Genomic DNA, 20,514 nt, shown 5'->3' on the forward strand with positions numbered 1-20,514 from the left:
CTAATCTCAGATCTATGTTGTAGAAGGTTTATTCTAGACAAAAGAAACTGAGAAGTTTTCTTATTTTTCCTTTCCACTACCCAATTCCCCTTGTAGTTCAGAAGTGCTACCCCAGGAGCAGCAAGTTGAAAACTCTGAAGGCAAGTTTCCTTCAACCTAGTTCACAGACTTTCCACTCCAGGAGAGGCAAGGTATGAAGACCACTAGCAACTATACCTGGTCAGTGCTTTGCTAGTGAGGCAGGGGAATACCCTTAAACAATATGACAGTGAACCCATTCCTAGTTTAAGAGCAATGGTTCAGAAATTTTTTGACAAATAAGGAGGGAAAAAAGGAGAGAGAGAAAGAGAGAGAGAGAGAGGAGAGGAAGAGAGAGAGAGAGGAGAGAGAAACTAAAGAATAGCTAATTGTTGCATGAGGTCAACCAGCCAACCAGGTAAACTGCCTTCTAAGTAGAATTTAAACCGAGAGAATCTGGGGAAAGGGACAGGTAAGAAGACTTCTGCTAAAATGGGAGGAATTAAAAAAAAAAAAAAAAGGCCTCTTGTAACAGTGCCCAGATCAAATTGTGAACCAATTTACGTTTCAAGGTATTGTCAAAAGCAATAGAGCTATCACCTAACAAGAAGTGTAGACTAATAGATAAATGAGATAGTAACAGATACATTTGAAACAGAGAGCAAAAAGACAGTTAATTAAAGCCCTGTTCAACACGTGTGCATATGCCAGAGGCTGGGTCTTCTAGGGAGGGACAACAGAAGGTTCACACTGCTTGGGAAATGCTAAAATATGGTCAAATGGGTAACCAAACAACAATATTACCAATTCTTGGAAGGAGGGAAATAATCACACCTGTAGTTGCTATGTTACTTAAAGTGTTTGGTATTCAACAAAAATTAAGAAATAGGCAAAGAAACAGGAAAGTGTGAGGAATATAGCAAAAAAAGTAAAACTGCCTTTAAAGGAGCCAATGTGTCAGATAACAGGAAGAGTTCAAAAGACCAATTATAAATATATTGAAGAAATAAAGGGAACCATGTTTAAAGCATGTAATGCACGTATGGTGACAATACTCATTAAATAAAAAATATCAGAAAGGAGATAGAAATTATTTTAAAAAAAAGAAAACAAGTGCAACCTTTGGAGCTGAAAGTTTTACTACTGAAATAAAAAGCACAGAAAACAGACATATTAATAAATTTGCACTAGAACAATGAAATATAAGTGAATATGAAGAAAAAAATGGAAATCATACTTTTTGAAAAACAGTCTAAAGAATGAAAAAGAAAGAGCATAGGCAGAAAGGATTGCAGGACATCATTAAACACTCTGACCTATCTATAATAGGAGCATCAGAAGGCAAGAAGAAGGAACAATGAAGAAGAATTGAAGAAATAACGGCATAAAACATTTCAGTTTCCCAGGAAATGTTTTCCACAGAGGTGAGAGGCCAAATAAACTCCAAATAGAATAAAATCAAAGTTTCACACCCAGATACATCACAATAAAAATTTGGGAAAAGTAAAGAAAAGACATAATATTAAAAATCAGGGAAATGCTGCTTAGCACGTTTCAGGGAAACTAATCAAAGTAATATTTGACATCTTACTCAACTCAATGGAGATCAGAAGGTAGTGGAACAAAAAAATGACAACAACAACAAAAAAATACCACCCAACTTATCAACCAAGAATCCATATGTCTTTAAAAAGGCAACACTTTCACTCAAAATGTGAAGTGCAAACATTTTCAGGTAAACAAACCTGAAAGGTCTGCTGTTAGCAGACTTGCTATAGGAGAAATGCTAAGCTTCAGGATAAAACTTCAGGTCAAAGGCAATTGATTCCATGTGGTAACTCGAATCCATAAACAATTCATGAGCACTAGTAAAGGTAATTATAAAAATATCTTAAGTGTATATTTCTTCTTTTAACTGATTTAAAAAAAATATTTAAAGAAATGTTTAAGTTGTTAGGTGATTAACACATAGAGACATTTGACCAAACCCGAAACTTAAGCTTGTGTTTACAAAGCTGCATTGAAATAAGGAAAAAGCATGATATTATGACTGAATTCATGGGATCATATGCAGAAAGTCAGAAAAGATACAAAGAAAATTTAATATGATGATTTGTATGAGTTTTTTGTTACTCTCCTTGACTCTCAGCTATTTTATACATAAAATCATATAGTCATAATTATAGCAATATATTTTTGTATTTGTAGCTTTTATAAATGTAATAAGTATCATAATAAAGCTCATGAAGGAGAGGGAAAGACCTATAGGAGTAACATTTTAATATCTCACTGGTATTAATTTAGTATCCATATGAAATAGTTCTGACAAATGAATATCTATATTGCAATTCATAGAGAAACCATTAAAATAATATCATAAAGCAATAAAAATTAAAGTAATTAAAATTTTATAATAGCAAATATTTACTTAATGCAGAATAAAGCAGTAAAGAAGAAACAGGAATAAAATTATAGAGACATAAAGAAAACAAAAAGTAAAGTGGCAGGCAAAAATTTTGCTATAGCAGTAATAACATTAAATAAAAATGGGCTAAATAACTAAATTAAATTCCCAGTATTTTTAGAGTATATTATATAAAAACACCAAAATTCAACTACATCTCCCTCCAGGAAACATGTATTTGAAGACATAAGTATGTATAAAATATGTGATATAAAAATGAATATGAAAGCTGCAGGCATGAAAAGATGTGTAGATACATGGATATCAGAGAAAATAGACTTTAAAATGTCACTGAAAGAAAGAATTGATAATGAAAAAATATCCATCTATTAGAGACATATCAGTCATAAAAGTGCCTATACCTAACAACAGAGCCTCAAAATATATGCAGTAAAACTGATAGAATTAGAAAGAGAAACAGCCAATTCAGCAATAATCTTTGAAACATCAAAGACCCCACTTTTAACAATGGACAGGAAAACTAGATAGAAGATAAATATGAAAATAAAACACTTGAGCAGCACTAAAGTCAACTACACTTAACATCCATCTCCAGAACTCTAAAGGCAGCAATAGAAAGTACATTGACCTCAAATGTGCGTGCAATATTATCCAGTATAGACCATCTGCCAGAGGTTTAAACAAGCCTCAATAAGTGTGAAATATTTTAAGTCACACAAAGTAACAATAATAAATTAATATGAATGAATTTTGAAGTTCATAAGTATGTGGAAGTTACCAACACACTCCCAACTAACCAATGGTCCAAAGAGAAAAAACAAAGGATAATAGAAAATACTTCACAGTGATGAAATTAAAGACATATCAAAGTTAATAGAATTTATTTTGGAAGATGAAAAAAGAGTGAACAAAACTCAATAATTTCTCTTTTTGTTACACAAAAAAATGATCCTGAAAATGACCTCAGTTCTTGCATCCTGCAAGAGAAGAATTCAAGCAAGATGCAAAGATTTAGAAATAGTAACAGTTAAGTTTATTAGGAGAGGACCAGAGGGGAGAAAAGAGAGATATTTCCTGTTCCCCACACAAGAAATAGGAGCAAAAACTCAAAACGGTGATCCCTGGCTCCTAGTTTTATATTGAAGGGCCGGGGAAATACACAGGGTCAAAGATAATGGGTCTGGGTGGCTGAGATGGCTGGCAAAACAGGGAGGGGTCACTTTCCCAAATCATACCCAATTGATAGAACAATAATGTCGCCATTTTGTGAATCAGCCAAAATGGCAGCCCTGCCCTTAAATTTCTGCACTCTAAAACAGCCCCACCCCTACCAGGGACTACTGCACCTGTACTAACTTCCTTACCTTCCCCCTTCTATAAAAGCCACTGCTCACCCAGACTCCGGGCTGCGCCATCTTTTCCCAGGCCAGCCTGGCAGTTTGGGCCTGCCATTAAACTTTGCTCTATGGACGTGAGTTTTCTCGTGAGCTTTCTTTGAGAGCGGCGTTTTTCCTAACACCAATCACACCCACATCCCACCCAAGTCACAGAGACAATAGTGTGCTTTTGAACTTCCCTTTCTTTCTTTTTTGGCTTATTTTTTATTTATTCATATGTGCATACATTGTTCGTGCCATCTCTCCATCCTGTTCCCTGCCCCCTGTCTTCCCCCCACCCACCTTGCTTCCAGGCAGAACATGTTCGGCCCTCTTCTCCAATTTTGTTGAAGAGAAGATACAAGCAATAATATGAAAGACATAGCGTTTTTGCTAGTTTGAGATAAGGATATCTATACAGAGAGATTCCTAGCATTGCTTCCATGTACATGTGTATTACAACCCACATTGGTTCATCTCTACCAGACCTCTTCACTACTTCCTGGTCACCTTCCCATAGTGGTCTCTGTCCATTTAAGATTACTTTATTAGCTCCTTTACAGTGGGCACATCAAACACTTTCAAGTTTTGAGTTTCCTACCTTTCCCTATTCCTCCTGTAGGTGTTCTCCCCTTAGCGTGTGACACATACCCATCCAAGGATCCTTGCAGCTTGTTAACATCTCAAAGAGGAAAGCAGAAGCAGGTAGCTCCTATTTGTTTCCCTGTTTCTCTAACTTAGCATCTAAAAGATGGGAGGGCGCTAGCTGCTCTGGCTCTTCTTGTTTCAATGTCAGAGTCTGGCCTTTTAAATATTTATTAAAATTATATAATTTCCCTGTCTCCTCTTACAGCCCCCACTTGTGTCCAACTACTTCCTATCATTTCCACCTTAAAATATGTTAGAATAGAGCAAACTAAACCCAACACAATCTGGGAAATAAGGGAGGAATAATTACTATATTGAAAATGAAAAAGATAGACAATAGAAAAAATGTAGAAAATCAACAAAACAAAACTTAATTCTTTGAAAATATTAAAAAATTGGCAAAGTAAGATAAATCAAGAAAAGAAAAGGCTTAAATTATTTATCAACAATCTGAGAGGAAACATTACTACCAAGGTTACATAAAATTACAGTGTTATAAGATAGTCCTGTAAACAATTTATATTAATTAATTATCCTAGACAAAAGCATAAAAACATAAATTATGAAAATTGACTTAAGATAGGCCTATAACATAAGAAAAGTTTGAATAGAAAATACTAAAACTTCACAGAAAAAAGGGCACAGACCCAGATAGAATTAACATCATTTTTCATAAAACTTGTTTAAAAATTAGAATAGGATGGATTGCTTCTAAAGTGATTCTCTAAAGCTAATGTTTCCCTAAAACAAAAACCAGATAAAAACATCACAAGAAATATTCCTATGGCTATAGATGCAAAAATACTTAACAGAATACCAGCTAGTGCTAGGTGCTAGGCTTGGTTTATAGGTTTGGCATGCTTATAATCCCATTACTGTGGAGGAGGAGACAAAAGGATTGCAAATGTTATCAAGACTGTATCTCACAAACAAGCTGCTTCTAACTTGTAATCATATCCAGGAAGGTGGAAATAGGAAGATTATGTCTGAGCCTAAAATGAAAAAGTTAGCAGAGACCAATCTCAAAAACTAAAAGTAAAACAACTGAGGCATTGGCTTAAGAGATAGAACACTTGCTTAGGAAGAAGAGGTCCTGAGTACAATAGCAGCTACAGTGGGAGTTGGAGAGAGAACTAATTAGTAAATCCAGCAATATGTCAAAAGGATTATTAACATGAGGTAGTGATTTATCTTAGGAATGTTAAATGGTTTAGTAACAGAAAAATCAATGAATGTGCTACAGCATTTCTGCATTTCTAAGGGTAAAGCCCATCCTTATCATTTTAATAAATGTAGAAAAAGCATCTACAAACTGCAACACGACCAATGATTTAAAAAAAAGAAACCCTTAGGAAATAAAGAATAAATGATAAATTTCTCAGGTTGGAAGTGTGTTTCAAGCAATAGAATGCCTGCCTGGCAAGCCATAAAGTCCTGAGTTCAAACCCCAGCACTGCCCCAAAAAAGAAAAGTTAACTTTCCAACTTGATAAAGGTCTCATACAAAAATTCCACAGCTCATATCACAGTCAATGATGAAAGATGAAATACTTTACCACAAAGATCACTAATATGTCTATTCTCACCACTTCCATTAATATTGCAAAAGACATTGTAGCCTGGGCAATTATATAAAAATTAAAATATCTCTAAATTGCAAAGGAAAAAGTAAAATAATCTCTATTTTAGATGATGCCATTTTTGTGTATAGAAAATATGAATACATGAAATTTTGTTATTCAAAGGTTTCAAGGTATAAGGTTAGCATACAAATATCAGTTGCATCATTGTACACCAGGAATGCACAATCTCAAATTAAATTAACCATATAAAGCCATTGACACAACATTGGATCAGTTGGATCCCATTAAACAATGTCACCAAAATTGTTAAAAGACAATGAGAAAATGAGAAAACATTCAGAAATTGTAGCTCTGATAAAACCTTTTCATAAAGAAAATGAAGAACTCTACAACTTAAGGTTGAAAAGACCAAAAAGGAGAGAGAGAAAAACAAGTGAAAAAAAAATGACAGATAGATTTGAATAGATATTGCTCCAAAGAATTAAGTATAATAACTATCAAATAAACCTATGGCAAGATGTTCAATATCACTGGCAGTTACAGAAAGGCAGCGTCAAAACCTTCAGGATACTACACAACCATTAGGGTTGCTATAAAGAAAAAGATACAATGAAAAAGATATAGATATAATGAAAAAATATATACTGAAAACAATGTAGAGAAAATAGAATTCTCATACATTGCTATTGGGAAGATAAAATGGGGAAAGCCACTTTGGAAAACAATTTGGGAATTTAAAGTGCTAAATATGGAGCTCCATATGACCCAGCAATTCCACTCATAAGTACACACTCAAGAGAAATGACAACATAGATTCACACTGAAACTTGCAAATGTACCAGCATTATTCAGAACATCCAGTAGTGAGAACAGCCCAACTACCAACCCACTGATGAATTGATAAGTCAAATTTTAATCTGAAGCTGTCCATGAAATATCATTTGGCAATAAAAAGGAATAAAGTACTGATAAAGGCTACAGCAGAAATGAACCATGGAAATGGTACACTAAATAAAATTCACCAGTCATAGAAGATTTTGAGTGACTTTATACATACAAAATGTCCAGAATAGGCCAATCCATAGGCAAAGAAAATAAATTTTTGTTCACAAAAAGAGAATAGGAAGTGACTGCAAATAGGTATGAGACTTCTTTGTGGGTAATGAAAATATTTTCAAACTGTTTGTGGTGATGATTGCACCACACTCTGAATGTATCATAAACCATTGATTGTACCTAGTAAATGGGTTACTTGTATGATATGTGAATAATAAGTAAATCAGTTAAAAGTTTTGTTTGGTTTATGGCTAATGATGCTCTTTAATCCCCACAAAATGACACATCTTTTGCTGGTGGTTTTTTTTTTAAATCATTCAATAGAATGAATGTGAATCCTAAGCTTTCCAATTCTCCCTGAACCCTATCCTATTATATACTATATATATATATACGTATATATATATACGTATATATATAGTATATATACATTTAAATTGATATTCTTCATATTATTTTTGTATATCCCAAGTTATTACAAAATATGTATTTCTTCCCCTACCACAAATCATCATGAATATTATTTTTTTGTTGGAATTAACCAGGCAATTTTTCTCTGTTTACAAAATGTTAGTGGGGTCTAGTATACAATGATTATTTGAAAAGGCACAGTGAGTTCTCTCTCTTTCCGTTCTTCACTTTTTATTCATAATATCCAAGATGAACCTACTCATTATTTTGAGTAAATTTATCAGAGCACTGTATGTCACTATAGACCTGGTCCTATAAAATGTCCTTTCTATATAATACCATATATAAATATTTTAGACATGCTCTACAGATAAAGATAATGTGATGCTGTTTTACTATACTAGTGCTTCTGTAACAAAACACCACAAATGGAGGTCATCAAACAGAATTTACTCTCTTACAGTTCTGGAGCCTATTGTTCTAAAATGGAGGTATTTTGGAGGGCTACACTTTCTTTTTAAGGGTAAAGAGGCTAATACTGCTTTTCTGTTTCCTGTTGTTTCCTGGCAACCATGGCTTCTGGGCAATTTATCTCCAGTCTCTGCCTTCCTGTTCATATGGCCTTTTAGTCTGCCTTTCTGTGTCCTCATTCTTCTTACAAGGATGCTGTTCATTGGATTGAGGGTCCATGTTAAACCCAGGTTGATTTCATTGCTAGATACTTACCTAGTTATAACTATAAGAAGTCTATATCCAAGTACACTTACCTTGTAAAGTTCCCTGAGATCAAGGATTTTGGGGTGACTCTTTGTAACTTATTATAGTCATGACAATTTTAGTAATAAAAGTTACATAGGTCAGATACATCGGTTTGAATCCTTTTCCACCATTCACTGGTTGTGGGATTTAGGCAAAAATACTTAAATCAAATGAATTCCAGTATTTTAACTGAAGCTTGAAAATAATAATAATAGTATATATACTAGGATGATGATGGAGAGTAAAATTATACACACAATGAAATGTATAAGACAAGGAGTATATGACATATGGAGATTTAAAGAATAACTCGCCCAAAGTAAAATTTAATGATTAGATGTAGATCAAGGGTTTGAAATCAAATGTCCTGAATCAAAAACTTTCCCACTGATTTTATTCTCCTGGTACACTGGAATTGCATTAAGATATTAAGTCCACTAGGGGACTGTTCAGAAAAGATCCTTTAAGTATATTTATATGTTTATATTAGTATTAGTTATGGTTTGTGGTTATTCCATTTAGGGTAAATTGCTATTGGCCTCTGACTCAACTTTTACATAAACAGGACAAAATGCCTATCATATGTAACCCTATTGGATTGCTTCCAGAACCACAAACCATGAATGATTCTAAGGAGTCTTACAAGGAAAGTGCACATTAAAATGATGACTACGAATAATAATTAAAACAAAAATACAATTCTAAAAATAGGAATCTAAATCAATATCTTCCCACAATTTCTTAACTTAAGGAATATAAAAACATATTTATTCAAAGGATTATAAAATTAACCAAGTTACATATTAAACAGTAATATTTAAGACAGTTGAATTCAATTGATAATTGTGGGGTCATGTGTAATGGTCAAATTAACAAAATTAAGAGTATGTATATTTTATAATTTTGTTTATCAAATCATTTAATAACTGACTGCTATTTATTCTTATTGAACTCTCAATTTTAAAGAAAACAGTTCTTGAATTTCCATTTTCAGTAAAAGAGACATATACAATTGTGCCTTTGCTTATAATGAACTAGAACTGAATCAGCATCAATTAACTTAAAACACAAAAATTTGAGGGACAATATTAATTAATTAATTAATTTGTAAAAGATATATATATTTAATAAGAAAATGATGATCCTGTAGATTGCTTATGTACACAAGATATGGGTACGAAAGTGTGAACATGTTGGAAATAGCAACATCACAGCATGTACACCTCTGATAAGTCAGGTGAGGAAAGACTGGGGAGGTGTCTGGAACATTAGTAGAATCTGTTCATATTTCACCTTCTTGAGGGAGAGAAGAGATAAAATTATAAAGTAACTAACATATGTTAAATTCTGGTAAGCTTTGGACTTACAGATGTTGTCATAATAGTATTTTCTGTTTATTTTACATATAATTATAATTTTTAAAGCATGGATTGATTTAGTCATCAGACTGAGTGATCCACTGACAACATTCCTATGTAACAACAAAACAAAGGTGAAACAAAGAATAAACATAAAAAATGTACTAAACTCTAACCCAAACCGAAAATACTTCATCTTGTGCTAAAAGATTACAAATATAATAGTCAAATCTTTCTCCACATTTTTTTTAAAAATGAGAAAATTGCCAGTATTTTCTGCAAACCTTTTGTTCTGTCTTCTTCCTCCTTCCCCAGTCACACATTCTCCTTTTGAACACACACACTGACAAGGGACAATCCAAACCACCTGCACCAGTGATCTTAGATGAGGCCTAACAACCTCACAAGGACATGTTCCGCATCGACTTCTCACCTCATGTCCATGATGTGTGCACAGTGTTCGAACGACTTCGCCTGCAGACACAAGGCTGTGTAAATATCAGACGTGTCAGATTTTGCACAAAATGAAGAGAGAATGGGCCAAACAAAAAAGTTAACAGGTATTGTCACTTTGGGACTTGAGAAGCAAGAATATATATCTATATCCTCCAAATAATTATCCCAAACACATTCAAATGCCTCTTATTTCCACACAGAACTAAATTGAAGAATAAAGCTTATTTTGCTGTATATCTTTTCACAGAGACTTGAAAAATGACACTTGGAACAGAAACTATTAAAGAAATGGTAAGAACTCAAAATTCCATTAGACAAAATATTAAAATATGAGCTAAGTGTGGTGTACACGACTGTAATCCCAGAACTCAGGCAGCTGAAAAAGTAGGATTACAAGTTCAAGATCAGCTATAACTACATAGAAATACCTTCTCTCAATGTAAATGGTAAATTCTTAGCTACATTAGAAGGTGTAGTTGCTGCCTTCTTGTTTCAGAAGGTGACAAATTATTAGACAAATAACTGTTGGGTAGTATGTCTGAATTAGTGTATGAAATAGCTAAGCTTATTTGCAAATTTTGCACCTCCATTTAATTTTGTATTAACAAAGAAGAATTTGAATAAATTAAGACTATTTTTATCTACTTATTTATTTTACACCATTACTTAAAAATCATTGCCTACGTTATTTTAGCATATTGATGCTATTCAGAGATATTCCTAAATATATTCCTTTAATCCACTGTATATATGCATACACATATATAGCATTAGTTTCTATATTATTATATGCATCTAATCTATTGTATGCATTTAGCATTATATGCTCATATAGTTTTATACATATGTGGATATTATATATATGTGTATTGTGTTAGTTTCAATGTATTTTTGAATGACTAATTTTGTAATTTACTCTCTGATTTGGGAGGATAAGTCTTGAATTTCTTTAAAAACTTGATTTTATTTAATATTTTCATTCAAATTCTAATCTCATTATTTTTATATTGAAAAAGAGTTGTTTTGTAATGGAAGTAAATCTAAGAACATCTAGAAACTAGTCATAATATCTGATTTAAAATGACCTTGGATTAATTAATTTATAAATTTTATCATGTCTGATAAAGTTGATCTCATCCTAAGTGAGCTGGGAAGAAAAATGACGGTAAAAGCAGAGATATAGTTTAGCCACATTGAGTCCTTAGGGAAATCTATGAAGCTAATGAAAATGTTTGCAAAGCCAGCTCTAATTTCCTTTAGAAGTACTTTAAGAGATGTTTTCTTGAACTACTGCCCATAGAATTTAACATGTTGGAAAACCATCATAATTTTATGTCCTGAGGATTTTTAAAATCTTTCCACAATGCCTTTTCTTTGATTTGGCAAATACCATTTATAATATAAAATATGCCCAATAATTAAGATATCTATGTCACTGTTAGAATAGTCATATTTTCCTTTGCATTTTCTTTCCTTGAAGATTGTTTAAGAACACACACATGTAATTTAACCATTAATTAAATAGGGATTTTTAAACTTTTCACATAATGTAAGATGGACTGGTAAAAAGAGAATTAAAATTTTATCTTTTTGTTTAGGATCAATCAATCAGCCTTAAACCTGATGAGTGTACATATGAATCAATAAATCATATACTTACAAAAGTACCACCAATGAACATTAAGCCAAGTAAAGACAATAGAGAGGAATCTCCATCTATGCATAATGACTTAGGAACACTGATCTTGTTCTCTGTTTCTTGCTGCACTGGTTCTCTAAAGGTTCCTCATATATCCCAACTCATCTCAGATCTTTTTCATTTGCTTTCCTCTGTGCATACAGTGTCTTCTCATGACTGTATTCAAATTAATCCATCACTTCACACTACTGCCTACATCAAAATTCATGACTCACTAAAAATTCAGCTTCCTTGGAGAAGAAGTCTATGTCTAATTGTCACTTGTCACTGTTTGAAATTACTCACTTGTTTATTGTATACTTTTCCTATCTTTCCACACTTCCCCACTGAACTACCTCAAGAAGGAAAATAAGAAAAGCAAAGATTCTATCTCTTCAGTACTGTATTTCTGAAAGTTACTAAAACAATGCTTGGCACATATCAGAACCTCGATATTTAAAGTTTTGAATCATGGAATAATTTTAAGTAGTAATAAATTATTATACCATGAAGTTAAATATTACCTATTTTACTTATTTAATCATAATATATTTTTAGAGTTTGTCATTTAGAGACTGCAAGTGATATTTTCTGCTATATTTCAAGTATAATTATGAAAAAAAATTTAGGATAGCACATTATATTTTCCTTATACACTAGAACTTTGCTTTCTACCAATCTTTCATTGATTTCATAAAGCATAATGAAATGCATTTAATATGCTAAATGAATATTTATACCTATTTTGACAAAAGAAAAGTTGAATGTAATAATGGTATGTGTATTGAATTAAAAAAGAGTTGACTTTAAGTCTCTAAAGCATCTTTTACTAGTAGTGTGATCCTAAGATATCTAATTATTCTGATATTCAAATAATGGGTATGCAAAATCTACCATTGTTTTGAGACTAAATTGAGACAATGTATTCAAAATACTTCGTAAATTTCCTGATAATAAATAATCTCTCAATACATGACATTTTGCTCTTTTTTCCTGTTAAATGTGAGGCATATAGTATTGATTTCATGATTCTAGTTGATCGGTGCCAAGAATTGCATCATTCTCTCTCCAAATCTATTCTCTATTACAAAACTGGGACCATTACCCAGCGCTGCCTCAGGTGATACCATTTGAACACTCATAGTTACCTCCATGGCTTCATTACAGCACCATGAAGTCCTTAAGTTAACTAGAATAGAAGGTATAAAGATTATTGTTCATTAATTACTTCGATTCTTGTTTACTAGCATTTTGTTTTTGCCTCATTGAATTTCAATCAAAACTATAAGTGAAGGGAAGAAAGGTAGTGATCTGGAGGAGGCTAACTGAGAAAAGCCTTCCCTGATCACGTGAAGAAAGATTCCTGGAGTTTGGAGGAGGAACTTTCCCTGTTTAACCAAGGACCTTGGTGGTGCTGGTAGTCTCAATTTGTCTTTAGTCTTCCCGACCTTTAAACCTCCATTAATTGCAATTAAGTATTGAGTAAAACTTAAATCTCTTTCTGAAAGAGTTATGAGAATATCACCACTTGATAAATTGCCTCCTCATTGTGCAATGCTACTATTGTCTCTTTGGTAGACTTATAAAATAGATGGCTGAAATAGAGTTGAATTAAAGTAAGGTGCAAGAAGGACCAGTGATGGGGGGAGGTGAGGGGATAAAGGAAAATGTTGCAGGGGGTGAATTCAAGAATGCTGTATTTGATATATTTTAAGAACTTTTGTAAATGCCACAATGTAACCCTACCCAGCAGAACAATAAAAAAAAAAGGATCAGTGAACTATTAAAAGTATTATATTTAATATCAGCTACAGAATTTGTGCATGAGTTCAGTATTCTTACACTGTACAAAAATAAATAGAATAAAATGTTTGACTTTTTCTCCTTAGATCCAACTGTCATACCCTCTTCTCTTTTTGCATGTAGAACTACACATGATGTTTATAACTAGAAGTTGCCACAGGGATTGGTAATATTCATTAGCTGGTAAGGCACTGTTTTTCTGAATTCAAGGCTCATTTGGTAACATTAGTTTTTTTTAAACTGGAAAAGGAAAGGACCAACCAAGTATTGTAGGTAATAATGATTTGATGTAATTTACTTGGAAATTACTTAATAAATAATGGCAGTGATATAACTCTGCTTTTCAGCCCATAAATGTATGGGTTTTGAAGTTCCCAAGCCATCCCCAAAATTGAGCAACCAGTTGCTGGGCTGTAGACAGAAAATATTCAAAGACCACTGCTTCAATTAGTTCCCCCCTACTTAGAACAGGTGCTTATTGCCAGTAGTGATAAGTTAATCAACTAATGAGTCGATTAAAGAAGTAATTAAAGTATAAAACAGCAGGAAGGGGACTAACTTTTAAAAGATGCTATAATACTTAAGGTTAAGTAAAATCAGCTTACTTACGATCACATCAGGTCTGTCTAAAATAAAATCTTCTTGTAACTCTTCTAACTGTTGAATTGTGTTGAGTTAGTTAATGCAATAAGTATGGCTATTAACTATTTCCATAAATAATTGGAAAACTTAGTCAATCTTCATATATATTACTCAATCCTCATATGTATGTATACATAAATATACATTCACGTGCATATACATATATATGTTTATTTGTATACACACATATATTTTATTTATTTATTTATTTATTTGGGCCACTCTGTGTTACAAACTAAAGGATATTCAAAAGATAAAAGCACATTTAAAGTGTACATTATTTTAATAATGTGCCAAGATTATGCAGATCAAGTCTTCATTTAATCATCTTTTCTCATAGTACTGTAATGAAAACATGTGCACACATAAGCTACACTTTGACAATATTTGCATACTCTTTGAAGTAGTTGTATGATTCTTAAGCATGATATTTATTTTATCTCTGAGGCAGATCTTTTATTGGAACACAACTTTGAAATTATAGTGGAAACGTAAATCAATGAACTTACATAAGTAATTGTACAAGTACTTAAAGAGGTGTACATTTTTCTAGAATGAATATTTGTGCTCACGTTGTTTAAAGTACTACATCACAAGTGGAAGTAGAAGACATTCTTACAACAGTTCCAAACGCGCCTCTAAACCACTGTCATTCATACCTATAAAGAAAGGGGTTCTACATTGTTGTTCCACTTTTAAATTTAATATGGGATACAGTTTAATCCTGCACCTTGCACAAGGTTATAGAAATCTCACTAGTTTAGCAATAGTTCATACATGATCTCACACTATTTGTGCATGCTATGACTCTCTGAATTTGGTGTTAGCACAAACTTACAACCATTAATGAGAGGAAATTTAAACTTATTAAGTAGTGTAATACCTTGTGCAGAAGGGTAATTTTAATGGACCAAAGCATTTATTCACCCCTTCCTAAATACACAAGAATGAATATAGAATTTTTAAATCATCATAAGAAAGGGACTAAGGTAGAAAGAAGAAAAATAGAGGAGGTGAACTAATTTGGGTTATAATATGCAAGAAAGTGCCACAGGAAACTTCCTGTGTAGCTTTCATAAAAAAAATTTTTTTAAAAATTGGAGAACAGGAGGGCTGAACTGATCCTGTCTGAGACAGTGTTGGGATCAGTAGGATGGGGAAGGAGGTGGGAAAGATTTTGAGAAGGTAAATCTAGTGCAAATATTGTATACACATGTATGTAAGTGGAAAAATGAAACATGTTGAAACTACTGCAGGAATTGGAGGAGAAGGAGGGATAAAGAAGAATGATGGAGGACGTGAATTCAAGTACGATGTATTTAATTTATTATAAGAGCTTTTGCAAATGCCACAATGTACCACTACCTAGCACAACAATAAAAAATACTAATAATTATGGGAAAAATAGAAGAAACAGGTGTTTTGACATTCCTTTCCCAGCTAAGTCTATCTTGCCAGGCCTTGTGGAATATATTAAGATTTCAATCTCTTTTGTAGAGATCAATATTGTGTCTATATTAAATTGACCTTCTTCATGGCACTGCCTCAGCCTTACCTATGAAACAGTTGTTCCTGTCTGTAATTTCCTTTAGCACTGAGGTGATATTTTTTACCTACACATATATATGCATAGGAATATCTACATGAATCCCACCATGATCCAGAGCACTGTTTCTCAAATTCAGTGTACATCAGATTCATTCAGGGTGCTGGTTGAAGCAGGTGGCTTAGTTTGCTTCCAGTCTTCTGAGATGGTCAGTGGGAATGTCACCTGAAAATGTTCACTTCTGACAAGTTCTCAGCTGCTGCTGATATAGCTGGTTAGAAGAAAAGTCTGTGAAGAGCTCTGGTGTGGAAGGAAGAAAAAAATCTCTGGAAATAGATTGAATCCCAGTGTTAAATCTCATACCCAATACCTCAATGTTTATATAGATGAATTGAGACAAAAACTTCATTTCTATGAATCTGTTAATTTGTTTATAAAAATCTAAATATATCTTACAACCATTTTGGTAAATTAAAAATCGGTCTATGTGTAATGCACATCATTTCATGGATATTCAAATATTCTCTATTGGAATGCATTCTTCAAGATCTATAAAGCATTTTTGTTCTGTTAAGTATACTTACTCTTTGTCCATTAGGATGCAATTATTGTTTTTAAAGCCCATCTTTTTTTTAAATTGTTTTATTATTCATATGTGCATACAAGGCTTGGGTCATTTCTCCCCCCTGCCCCCACCCCCTCCCATACCTCCCACCCCACCCTCTCTCTCTTCCCCCCACCCCCTCACTACCCAGCAGAAACTATTTTGCCCTTATCTCTAATTTTATTGAAGAGAGAGTATAAGCAATAATAGGAAGGAACAAGGGTTTTTGCTAGTTGAGATAAGGAGAGCTATACAGGGAGTTGACTCACATTAATTTCCTGTGCATGTGTGTTACCTTCTAGGTTAATTCTTTTTGATCTAAACTTTTCTCTAGTTCCTGGTCCCCTTTTCCTATTGGCCTCAGTTGCTTTTAAGGTATCTGCTTTAGTTTCTCTGCATTAAGGGCAACAAATGCTAGCTAATTTTTTAGGTGTCTTACCTATAAAGCCCATCATTCTTAATTTACTCTTTAAACCTTTTCTAATATTAAATACATATTGATAGTCAACATCAGAATGCACTCTTCTGCTTTTAGCCTTTGACTCAATATCAGATACCTATCTGCTTATATTTTCTTCTAGTAATTCATATTTTGATTTTTACTCTTGAATTCATCTTATCATTTTTACTTAATGTGTATGTGCATGTATATGTGTGCCTTTTTTGCTTTAGTTATTTTTCAGATAGGATTTCATGGTTTTTTTGCCAGAGGATGGTCTCAGACTGTGATCTTCCTACCTATGTACACCCTCCCATAGCTGGGATTACAGGTGTGCACCACTATGCCTGACCCTATATTACATTTTATGGCTTTTACTTTATGTATTATATTTTCTCCTTATGTTTTGTCACTTTCATTGGTAGATGGAATTTTTTGCTTGAATGTTATACACACATTTAAAAAGTATTGCTTATTTTTATTTTCCACATAATTTTAAGGGTATTAATATGTCTTCCCTGAAATAAAAAACTTTCACCTGTAATGATTTTTATTTCCCCTTTTTTCTATCCTCAATGCTTCCTCTTTAAAGTTTAAATTCTGCATTATGTTCTTCTTATGTATTTGAAAACATTGCTTGTAATACTTTTGTTTATATGCAATGCTTTTTTTTTTTTTTAGGACTAAATACCTTTTAAAAGAGCATTCATGTGGAAACTTTTACATAGTTCTTCTTCTCTGACGTATTTAGTATGTGCCTTTTTAGGGACCTTTTCCTGAGTATAAAATAGTACATTCGAAATGATTTTGCTTCAGTTTCTGAAGATACTACAATATATTTTTGCTCTTATTAGAAAGTAAAAATATTTCTTTCTGAGAAATTTAATATTTCTGTTAGAGGCTACTAGAATTTTCTTTCCTTGGAAATAATCTCCAAATTTCATCATAATGGGTCTAGCTGTGTTCACTTTTTCTTACATATCCTGCTTTACATCTTTCAGACCCTTTATAAACAACATCTTATTTTTTTTCTCATTATTCCAATTATTTCTACTCTTCATTATTTTTCTCATTCTTGACCTTTGATTACATATATGGCATTTATATTTCTAAATTCTCTTTTATTTTCCTTCTTTTCCCTATGAATGAATTTCTTACTTCCTTTTTGGGTAAATTTCTTTACTTTGTTTTTCAGCTCCCAAGTTTTGCCATATAGCTGAATCCATTTGATAAATCAAACTGTTTATTGAGTTCTTTATTTCAATAATTATTTATTTAAATACCCAGATCTCTGCTTGTATCCTCTTTAAAGCTACCTAATGCTGTTTTATGTTTTTCTTTAACAATACACTCTGTTTTACATTCCTGTCCTTCCTGCACCATTAACTCTGCTTTCTCTGTGGTAGGTCATTCAATGTGTTATTTTATCTTCATAATCTTTGTGATCCTGAGATGTCTTATTAATGTGCTTTATGGTTTCCTGCTACCCTGAAAGTTTTAGTTCTGTGCTTTGTGATATCTAATGTGGGTAAGGGTGTTGGCTCTTGAACATTAATATCAACCCTTCTAGATGATATAAGGGAATAAATGACTATGGAGAAGCTAAACACTTATGGAAGTTTTACCCCTTGTCTTTTATACTGCACCAAGTAACTAGGTGCCTTTGGGAATTTCCCAGTTGCTTTGATGTGATTGCAGGTCTTTCCAAGATCATCTTCTTTGGTTTGTAAGTATCTAGCACATATTACTGCTTTCTGGCCACTGTATGTGCATCAACAGCATTTCCCAAGCTGGCTTTCAGGTATAGAACAGTGTTACTATTCACCTTCAACCATACTGGTTTAGAATTCTGCTTGTTCAACACTAGCATGAATCTATCAGTGCTTAAACATAAAGTGTAGAGATAAAGTCACAAGTAACTATTTGTTGCATGGTTTATCTTCTTTTCTTGTTGCTGAAATCAGAGTTTTGGACCCAAGGCCAAAACTTCTGAGATTCCGTATGCCGGGTCTGGCCACCCGTCCCTAAATACCAAATAAAGTGGCATGGTGAAGGTAGAGAAAGGAGATTTATTACATGGCTCAGGACATAAAATGGGAAGAATCAGAGTAAATTCTCAACTAGTTCTCAGCCATCTTCAGGGTATAAACATGAGCTATCGGTTGAAGTAGACAAAAGAACTGGGGACAGGGGACACAGGTATGCATAATTAAACACGTGTATTCTGTTTGACTATTACCTCAATCCAAGGGTTCTGGGAGAGGTTCCACAGTTGTTGTTAGAGCCAGGCAGGTAGTCCATCCAAAGGAGGTATACTGTTGAGTGTCATTCCTGTCCCTTGTCATGAAGATATTACCCTTCTTTCCCATAATCCAAGGTGATTGCAAAGTGACTACAAGGAGAATGACTTAGAGCAAAGAAACAAAATGGAGGCAGGGGTACCATGCTTCTTTTGTTTTTAGTTTATTCCTGTGCCCAAGTAAGGAGTCAGTGCTTTTCAGCAAAAGCATTTTAAGTACCTCTTACACTGCTTTCTGTTGAATAGCAGACATGAGCTTATGTATTTCTGTCTTGGTCTAGGAGTTTTACACTAATATGATTTGCACACTCTTCATGGAATTTTTTAAAAAACATTATTGAGTTTTAAATATATTTGTGTACTCTCTGACTTTTATGATCTTTAAAGAAAAACCTTTTAAATTTTCAATGCAGAATGATAAAATAATAAATCTAAACATCATCTGAGGGACATTTTGTATGCACACACTCACACAAACATAATATTTTAAATCTTATGGTTGGCAATTGTACTGTTGAGCCTGAATTGTAAAACATTCGTGGTTTTCCATGAAAAATACAATTAACCACTTCCTTTGGTAGCAGCAGTAGACTCTGTGATCAGAAGTTTTCCAAATTCTTTGTGTTCCACCAGGAAGAATCCATGGCAGGACATGTGAGTGTAAATGGAGTTCATTAAATGTTAGGGGAGGGAAATGCAAAAGGGAGCATGGTGGGGTTCAGAGGAAACTAAAAGCAGTGAGAATGCACTTTTCTTCTCCAGGTGCTTTTAAAGCCTATGCTTTAAAAGTAAGGGTTCTCTTTTTATTCCCCCCAACAGCATGGAGAGTGAAGAAGGAAGTTTCTTCCTGTGCCTCCCACAATTGAAGCCAAAGCAAAGGCTTCATTGTCCAAAAGGCTTAGTGAAAGATATCCACAACCACACAGAAACAAAAGCCACACGTCATCCATGTTCTGTTGGACCAAAACCCTGTAACTATGGAAGAATACCGAATATCAGAAGAGCATCCCCAGGAGAAACACACTTGGATATCATGCCATGATCAAGTCCTCCTGACCATTGTGTCTGCTGTGAAGAGGATAGAAGACAAGAGCACCCATGTGTTCATCGTGGATATCAAGGTCAACCTGCACCAGATCAAACAAGCTTTGGCTTGTTGGTAACAGGCCTGTTACAGAGAAGTTATATGTTCTACTGTTACCTGACTGTGATCCTTGGACAATGCCAACAAAATCTGAGTCATCTAACCTGAGTCCAGATGGCTAATTCAAAATATATCATTTTTTTCACCATGAATTGGTGCATTACATATTTGCTATCTTTAATTATTTTTATTTAATTACATAAGTATAAATATGAATTTAATTTAGTAGATATGTCTATTGTATTACCAAAAAAACACCTCAGTTCTTAT

Source organism: Castor canadensis, chromosome 4 (genome assembly GCF_047511655.1).
Source record: "Castor canadensis chromosome 4, mCasCan1.hap1v2, whole genome shotgun sequence".
NCBI classification, from domain to species: domain Eukaryota; kingdom Metazoa; phylum Chordata; class Mammalia; order Rodentia; family Castoridae; genus Castor; species Castor canadensis.